Source organism: Ranitomeya variabilis, chromosome 5 (genome assembly GCF_051348905.1).
Source record: "Ranitomeya variabilis isolate aRanVar5 chromosome 5, aRanVar5.hap1, whole genome shotgun sequence".
In the NCBI taxonomy this organism is placed as follows: Eukaryota; Metazoa; Chordata; class Amphibia; order Anura; family Dendrobatidae; genus Ranitomeya; species Ranitomeya variabilis.
Window position 1 is genome coordinate 558,093,170 of NC_135236.1, and position 10,008 is coordinate 558,103,177.

A 10,008-nucleotide genomic window follows, 5' to 3' on the forward strand; every position below is an offset into this window, starting at 1 on the left:
CTGTCAAATAGACCACATACAATATCAAATCTATAGGCCCTTGAGCACTTCGGCAGCAGCAACCATAATGTGGTAAGTTCCAAAGTAATATTCAACAAAACATTACAGAGGGGAAATACAAAGACCTGGAACTTTAGGTTACAGTTAGTTGACTTAGAGAAGACCTTCATCTCGTAGATTGAGATTGTGTCCTGATAAATGGGAAAATCGAACTTAAATGGGGAGTGATAAAAGGTATATTACTAGAATCCCGTAGTAAGCTAATACCCTCTGGTAACAAAATGTGCAGTAATAAAAAATAAGCCATTATGGTTAAATAGTAGAAATGAGCAGATATTTTGAAATTCAAATTTACATAGTTACATAGTTATTAAGGTTGAAGGAAGACTTTAAGACCATCTAGTTCAACCCCAAGCCTAACCTAACATGCCCTAACATGTTGATCCAGAGGAAGGCAAAGAAACCCCATGTAGCAAAGAGTAAGCTCCACATTGAGGTAAAAAAAATTCCTTCCCGACTCCACATACGGCAATCAGACTAGTTCCCTGGATCAACGCCCTATCAAGGAATCTAGTATATATAACCTGTAACATTATACTTTTCAAATTTGTCTGCTTCTCCGCATTTCCCAGAGCATTTAAAATTTGCAGCATATAAATTTGAGCCAATTTCATAATTAAAAGCCTCTAATTGCCTGGAAAATATGTATAGAACTCTGTGAATTCCATTTGGAGTCAATTGAACATGTTTTGAGCTCTGCAATGCAAACAAAAGACTTTTAATGTCCAAATTCAAACTATCTGGCTAAGGGAAAATGGATAACAACAGAGGTAACCAACAGCATATCTAAAAATACACTGCAGTTACAGACGTTTCAGGTTACCTAAAGTGTTTAAAATCCTTTATGGAGGACAGATGCATGTATTGCTGTCGTTTCAAATGGTGGTACAAATGGAAGAAGCTGTGGCATTTTCCATGCGATTGGGTGCAACAATTATCCCTGTTTGGGGAGTATAAAAAGTTTTGCACTTTGCTAAATTGAAAAGTGATAGCTTTTTCATGAGCTGTCCAAACATTATCTCTTTAATTAGAGAGACCAAACAGGTGTACTGTACTGTTTTTAATATAAAGAAGTAATGGGCTCTCAAATAGAAGAAGAAAAAAAATACTCCTTTTTTGGGATTTGCAACTGGTTTGCTAAAGTAATCACCAAATGATTAGGCAATTACAAAGACTTATTATCAGGCTGTCTAAAAATTATCCCCTTTTTACTGGAGACAAAACAGTTGCTCTGTTTTGAACGTGAGGAAGTTATGGCTTGTTGTGACCAATATTTTTTAAAAATAGCACTATTTTCACAACAGTTTCTTGAAGGTATAAAAACATGAGTATGTTTCCCAGCATCAGTTAAACTGTCCAGCACTATATAACACAGTGGGCAGCAAGAATGCCTTTCAGTTTAGGGCCAGAAGTAACACTCACAGCAGTAGCAGTAAAATATAGCACTAAGAAGCACAGTGGGCAGCCAGGAAGTGTGTGGCTGGTGTAGCTTTGATGTGGCTGTGGCAGGAGCAGCACAGTAGAATGGATAGGGCAGGCCATGAAATGGTTAGAAATTTAGGGCCAGCAACAGCAGCCCTGACAGCAGTGGTACTACAGTATAGATGACATGATAGAACATGAGTAGATGCCTGGTAGAGTGTGGTCCATCGGCATTGGCAGATGCAAAATGGCGTAGACAATAGAGAAGAATTGACTGGATAGATAAGCAAAATGAGCAATTGTAAGTACACAGTGATATATAACATGATGATTGCAATATATTAATAGGATTAAAACTTGGATGGCAGTGCTTCTTTAAATTATTTACCACACTTTTTTATGACCTTTGCAAACAGCAGTTACTGAGATGTAGGAAGTAAAGTCCTGGTCTTTTATGACAGTATCCATTGTATAAAACTATTCTGACTCCATAAGTAGGCTGCAATTATAGGGCGCTCTGAGGCACTGGTTCTAAGCTGTCCCTATGTACCATTACTCACTTGAAGAGATATTATTATCAGCTAGTTTGGCTCGTTTGCAGGTAGCACATATGAAGAAGCTTTAATATGCCATTTCTTCTGCCCTCAAAATTTCTTAATAATTTTGGAAAAAAATTACAACAAGATATTTCCCTAATAATGCACCAATTATTCCACCTTCAAGATATCTTAATAATTTGGGGAAAAAAAATAAAATAAGAGAAAATCCCATAATCCAAATGTATTAATACTCTTCTTTATATAGCTTGTTAGGCCACATCTTGAATATTGGATCCAGTATTTGGCTCCACATTTTAAATAGGATATTGGGAGGTTTGAGTCCAATCAAAGGTGGTTCAACTAGGTTATAACCTGGGATGTAATGTCTCTCCTATAGTGAGGGGTTAGAAATATTAGGCTCCTTTAGCTCAGAAAACAACATGCCTCAGAATTGATCTTATTTATATGTATAAATACATGTGTGGTCAATAGAAAGGACTGGCATGTGATTCATTCCACCCAAGGATCTTACAAATGATCAGGGGACATTCATTACTTGTGGAGGAAAGGTGATTGTGACAGAAAAAGAGGAAAGGATTCTTTACAGTCAGAGCAGTCAGACTGTGGAATGCCCTAAACAAGAAATAGTAATGGCAGACACTATATCAGCATTTAAAAAAAGGCTGGATGCTTTTCACATAGTAAATGTCATTATGGATATAAATAATCTATCGAAAGAGAATGTATAACTGGTGGAGAAAGGTTGAAATGGACACATCGATGTCTTTTTTTCGAACCAATGTAACTTTACATAACCAATTAGGAGCGTACGTTGGACTTGATGCAATTATTTTCAAACTTATCAACTTTGCAAACTATTTAAAAGCCTTTTTGTTTATGTCATTGCTTTTTAGCTTATTTTTTTATTTCTTCAAGGTACCGTAAAAGTCTGACATCTCTCTTAAGATACTAATCTATGTAAAAACACATAATACTCAGAGTGTATGACCTTCAGACACTTACTATCTGCTATCTAAAATGATCTATCAATGATCACGATTGGTAATGCATTTGTGGTTTTCCACCTTTTTAAATTCCATCATCATCAGTGAAATTTACCAAAATTAAAAGTATTTAGAGGCACCCATTTCCAAGTAAGGAGGACGTTTTACAACTTATCTTATGCCATTTATGGTATTTCCTCAAGCAAAAACATTTAAAATGACTGAAAATAATGCTTGAAAGTCACAAATAGCATCAAACTGCTAATGATGAAGATCCTACTGTGTCTGACTATGTTTGCACTATGTGCCTGTGGAGCCTATTGTCTCCCTACTCCTGCCACATCTGTTTCATGCAAACTTGTTGCAGAGGGAATGTATTCACTGCAAAGAGAAAATATTTCATTTGCTTCAGTGACGGTAATAATTATTTTTGTGCTTGGTTTTATATTGTTTTAACTTAAGCAAGATTTACTGCTGAGAATTTATGTTTTCTACTAAATTAGATTAGGATAATTTATACGGCAATTGTATTACTTTTTCATGAAAACTATTATTTTATTAACTTTGTGGGGGTTTTTTGTTTTAGGGAATTCCAACTCCAACTGAAGACTTTAGCACTGTAAGTAAAACTATATTTTACTGTTCTTTTTTTTAACTTTTATAGTTGAGTGTTGCAATTGCTTATATTTACATACAATAATTCTGGACACGTAATTAAATAAAGGCATTTCTCAACTTCTCCTGCAGTAGCGCACTTGCTTCTCTGATGATGCATGCATAAGTAACTTTGCCTCTGCAGCATTGGTGCACCGCAGAGACATCACCGTTGGCTAGATCCAGCCATCTCACCAGCTTCAGAGCAGTGCTTACAAGCTCTACAGAACAGAGCTTGAATGTGATGCTCTCCTTCTCTAGGAGACGGACCACTACTGATAGACTGCAGCAGTGGCCAGTAACCTTAGCAACGTACAGTAAACAATAAAATTGTAATTTGTACTATATACTGCAATACACTGGATTTGCAATGTATAGTATAAGCAATCAGATGTTTGCAGGTTAAAATTCACTCAAGGACAAAAAAAAAACGCAAAAAAAGGTTTAAGAAGAAAAGAAAACATCTATGTAGTATCGCTGCATCTGTAAAAGCCAAATTTATCAAAATATAGTGTTAATTAACCTTATCTGTAAATGCCATAAGAGACAAAAAATCAAAATGCCAGACTTGCGTTTTTTTATTCGCTGTAGCTACATATGAAATGCAAGAGAAACGATCATCTCATCTACCCCAAAATGGTAACAATAAAAACCATGAACCATAAAAGCAGTGTATCAAGTACTCACATAACTAGATAGCCAAACATACATGATATTGAACAAGCAGCAGCATATTGTAGATTAGTTACTATTAGATATACATTTTACTGAGTATCTAAACTGTAGTATGTAAGGGATATTTACATTTATTTACAAAGAAACTATTTGTATATAAAAATAATCATGTCTTCAGCATATAATGCTTGAAAGAGATAATTTTTGGACACTCACACTAATGATGATTGAGGCCTTAAAGATACTCAATGACAGCAAAGTGCCCAAAAGAAAGACTGTAGCATTTCTGTCTCTGTTCTTTTCTGTCTTCTGTGCATTTTAGAGTATTAATGGAGAATACATTTTTTTAGACGTGTCATATGTTAGAGAACAATACACAATTGTTATTCCAAACACAGTATCGAAAAGATTCAGAAACAGGCAGGTTGCACACGATTCTTGTTGCTAGATTTGAAGTATCAATCTGTCAGCTGCCCCCCAATCAAAATGTTTAGTAGCTGAGTGAGACGTGGCATTAGACAGGGTAGTTTAATTGCTAAGACTAATGATGCATTTCTATGGTAAGAACCTGGCTATTAACTACAGCAGATTGCCTACTTACAAGATGACTGGCATTCGTCTAATGGCTGACAAGGATCCTATGAGCCCAGAATGATTATTCTGTGTGCATAGAATATCACTTCACTTGTATTCACAAGACAAATGAGTGTTTTCCTCAATTAGCGAGTAATAGCAAGCCTACTTAAATATGCCTACAGTGGGGAACAAAAGTATTTAGTCAGCCACCAATTGTGCAAGTTCTCCCACTTAAAAAGATGAGAGAGGCCTGTAATTGACACCATAGGTAGACCATAACTATGAGAGTCAAACATGAGAAAACAAATCCAGAAAATCACTTTGCCTGATTTGGCAAGATTTATTTTGCAAATTATGGTGAAAAATAAATATTTGGTCGTCTAAAAACATGCAAGATTTCTGGCTCTCACAGACCTGTAACTTCTTCTTTAAGAGGCTCCTCTGTCCTCCACTCATTACCTGTATTAATGGCACCTGTTTGAACTTGTTATCAGTGTAAAAAACACACCTGTCCACAACCTCAAACAGTCACACTCCAAACTCCACTATGTTGAAGACTAAAGAGCTGTCGAAGGACACCAGAAACAAAATTGTTGCCCTGCACCAGGCTGGGAAGTGTGATGAAATCAACTGTTGGAGCAATAATAAGAAAATGGAAGACATACAAGACCATTGATAATCTCCTGCGATCTGGAGCTCCATGCAAGATCTCACCCAAATGATCACAAGAACGGTGAGCAAAAATCCCAGAACCACACGGGGGACCTAGTGTATGACCTGCATAGAGCTGGGACCACCGTAACAAATGCTACCCTCAGTAACACACTACGCCGCCAGGGACTCAGATCCTCCTGTGCCAGATGTGTCATCCTGCTTAAGCCAGTACATGTCTGGGCCCATCTGAAGTTTGCTAGTGAGCACATGGATTATCCAGAAGAGTATTGGGAGAATGTCATATGGTCTGATGAAACCAAAGTAGAACTGTTTGGTAGAAACAAAACTCGACGTGTTTGAAAGAGACAGAATGCTGAGTTGCATCTAAAGAACACCATACCTACTGTGAAGCATGGGGCTGGCAACATCATGCTTTGGAGCTGTTTCTCTGCAAAGGGACCAGGACGACTGATCCGTGTACATGAAAGAATGAATGGGGCCATGTATAATGAGATTTTGATTGCAAACTTCCTTCCATCAGCAAGCAAGTGCATTGAAGATGAAATGTGGATGGGTCTTTCAGCATGATAATAATCCCAAGCACACCGCCAGGGCAACAAAGGAGTGGCTTCGTAAGAAGCATTTGAAGGTCCTGGAGTGGCCTAGCCAGTCTCCAGATCTCAACCCCATAGAAAACCTTTGGAGGGAGTTGAAAGTCCGTGTTGCCCAGCGACAGGCACAAAACATCACTGTTCTAGAGGAGATCTATATGGAGAAATGGGCCAACATACCACCAACAGTGTGTGCCAGCCTTGTGAAGACTTACAGAAAAAGTTTAACCTCTGTTATTGCCAACAAAGAATATATAGCAAAATATTGGGATGAACGTTTGTTAGTGAGCAAATACTTATTTTCCACCATAATTTGAAAAATAAATCTTGCCAGATTAGACAAGGTCATTTTCTGAATTTGTTTTCTCATTTTGACTCTCATAGTTGTGGTATACTTATGATGTCAATTACAGGCCTTTCTCATCTTTTTAAGTGGGAGAACTTGCACAATTGGTGGCTGACTAAATGCTTTTTTTCCCTCTGTACATTAAGGAACAAGTGATTTTAGGAACACTAAATAGACTGTTCCGAAGTTCTGTTTGATATGGTAACTATTGCTGCCAGCAGCAAATGCAAAACAAAAAAATCAGGGGAGTGTACCTTTAAGACTAATTGATAACAGTTTGATGGAAATGTATTTCATAATAAAATACAAATGTAACTGCCTTTATTTATAATTATTTTGGGGGAAAATGGATGACAACCAAATCAACCGCAATTACAGATCTTTCAAGAGTTATTACTCAGCTGTCACTTATTCCGTTAGTTGAAAAACATGAGTTTGAACAATGTAGCCATCAAGCATAGTGATATAGTTTTTCTGTTAATGTGATTTTTTTTCTTCTTCCAGAGTTTAAAATGTGTTGAGGTATATCATAATGGACTATATCATGATGGACTAGTAAACGTGAATAACACTAACCTGCAAAGACTAATAAAAACTCTGAGAATTAACCTTAAGCACAAGGTGAGTCTATTTTAAATGCCTTTATATCATATGGGAGGGTGGAAAAAGCATTTATTCATGTACTCTATTCACTATCTTCCATATTGGGGCTATTTCTACTGCACAATTATCACTATAATTGTGCTGTCTGAGCAGAATGAGGATCACACAGCGAATAAGCAAAACAATTGTTCTTTCGGCAAATTTATTTTTTGGTTTTCCCAAAAGATCATTGTTCTGGGCAGCTCATCCTCCTGAATAAACAGGACCTGCTCTACTGAGAACAATGGCAGCCTATGTGCAGTGAACAATCTATTGCAGATTTTACAATGCACATGTCTGCCTGTATAAACATGTAGATGATCTATGCTCTTTTAGTGCCACCATTTGGCTGATATGACATAACCCTTATTCCTACATGGTATATCACATTGATGATTAAAGAACTGTAAGTACACCCCTAGTGTTGAGCAAAAGTGATCAGAAATAATCATAATCACCAAAAGAATCTCTGGTAATGTCTCTATCAATAGAAAGGAGGGAGTGCCATAGAACTTAATCCTAACAAATATAGTTTAAAAGTAATACTCAAAAAACAATGCATATTACACATACAGCCAATACAAAACACAGTAATCCCTAAGGTGCCCATAGCAATAACAGTGCAGGTAGAGTAAATTGAGAAGATCTCACTCTTATCCTTTAGCAATTGGAACAAAGCATCGGAGCTTTGGGAAAATAAGTATGTTAAACCTATAATCCCCTGTTGTGCCCCGTGTGAGGACTACTGCCCTAAAAAGGGCAGTACCCAAGTGAAACCCTATTAATGTCAATCTTCCCTATGCGTTTTGTCCCTGTTACAAAGGCCTCATCAAGGAAATTAACAATAACCAGGGTAAGTATACATTTGGACAGAAAATTCAATAGGCTGTGCAGTGGCACTAGGCCATATTAAGGGCAAATGTGATGTGCCTGATAGCCTCTAGACTGTGTGTTATCAGGGGATTATGGGTTCAACATTCTTATCTTTCCCCTTCCTCCAGCGCTTTGTCGGCTTTTCAGTGCTGCATCTTATCCACTTGGTACTGGGCTTCTTTCACGATGTGCATTGTGACATCATATCCAAGGCTTAGTCTGTGTGTCAACTGACACATCATAATATGTGTTGTGTTGTCATAATGCACGTCACATCGTGATTCATTACATCGACAGTTGTGACATTTGATACCTACTCAGCATTGGAAACCCCCCATGAAGAGCGCAAAGGAAAATATTTTGAGAACATGGAGATTTCTTGAGTAGAGAATTGCTTTCAATGTCTAAAGAAATAAATGGGCTTAATGAATCTTCTAGAACAGCGAGATCCTCTGGATCACATTTTAGTCACAGGACAATGATGAGGATGTATTATATCTTTTACTGTAATAAGCTATTTGTCTAATTGCAATCAATCTTTTTTCTATTCGCCCCACATGTTCTGCTTATCTATTTAAAACTGGATGAAAATGTGAAGCAATCTATGGAAATAATTTAGTTTTATGGCTGCACTAAGGCAAATAATAAGTAAAACATGTCATTGTAATTCAGTACATTTTCCATTTAACACATACACTAGAAAAAGCGTCCTTCCTTTTCTTCTTATTCCCTTCCTCACCTTTCCAGTTGTAAAATGTGGAAACCTGATAATGAAAAGAAATGATGAATAATAACAGTTATAATTATTATTGTTTCAGGGAGAATGTGAAACTGAAGAAAATAATCTTGGAATATTTTTTGAAAGACTGATTTGGTTTCTTACAAAACTTGGTAAAAGCTGCAAATGATTTCAAGCTATCAAAACACAAGATATTGTGGATCATCCAATGAGACAAAATTTAATAGGTGTAATTTTCTGAAAAAAAAATGTTTAGGAGAATAGCATGTCTTCATGTTTATTTTGAAATTACCTTATAGTGCTCTATATGAATCAAGAATTTGGACTTTTCTTCATTTTTTAATTAATGAACTTTATAAAATTTACTTTGACCCATCACTACAGGTGGCAAAATGAAAAAAAAGTCAACCTTTTAATTTATTTTATTTATTATGACTTTGTATTATTATTATTATTATTACTATTGTGGTTATCTCTGTAACTTTTAAACTTGGAAGTAGTGGCAATACAATTATGGAAGGTGTGATTCTGAATGCATGATATAACTACTCATTAATTTATAAATAAGCAGGGCTGAGTTTTTTATTTGGCCCAATACATTGAGATCTCATCATATTATTACTATTATTAGTATTAAAAGGACTACATATAACTCCAGTACGATTAGTCTTAAAGGACTCCAATCAAATGTATTTTACTGGAGAATTTTGCTGAAAATATTTCTCTCATTTGGATAACTATTGTGTGTGTGACCAAAGGCATATGGATGTCACACAAGGCAATCAGGATGCTCTACTGAATAAATAGCATAGCTGTGTATTAATAGGTTGCCCAATCTTGTAAATGTGTCTCATGATATCCTTGCTAATATCTTACCAGTAAGAACGTGGAGAGACATCAGCATGTTGTTGTCATCCATGCCAATAGCTCCCTCCATACCTCAATTTATCTTACATTGTCTCCTACAACCAGTAGACCTTTTGGGGCTGATTTATTAATTCTGGCTTTGCACACTCCAGTTTAAATGAAGGGCTTCCTACAGTATGATGCTACAAATTCATTAAATGGCGCACTTCACTTAATGAATGTGGCGCATCTTCTCTGTGGTGTGCATCTCTGTGCATCTCTAAAGGAGCTACCGGCTCTATTGATATTGATGAATTTGAGCGTAATCATGCCCGATCCCATCTACGGCCCCTCGCCAGTTCCACAC

General features: G+C 36.6%; 1 pseudogene; it reads left to right on the plus strand.

The window, feature by feature from the left end:
- The window catches only part of LOC143775103 (uncharacterized), a 38,905-nt pseudogene extending 29,941 nt beyond the window's left edge, over nt 1-8,964 (plus strand).
- The last annotated feature ends 1,044 nt before the right edge of the window (nt 8,965-10,008 follow it).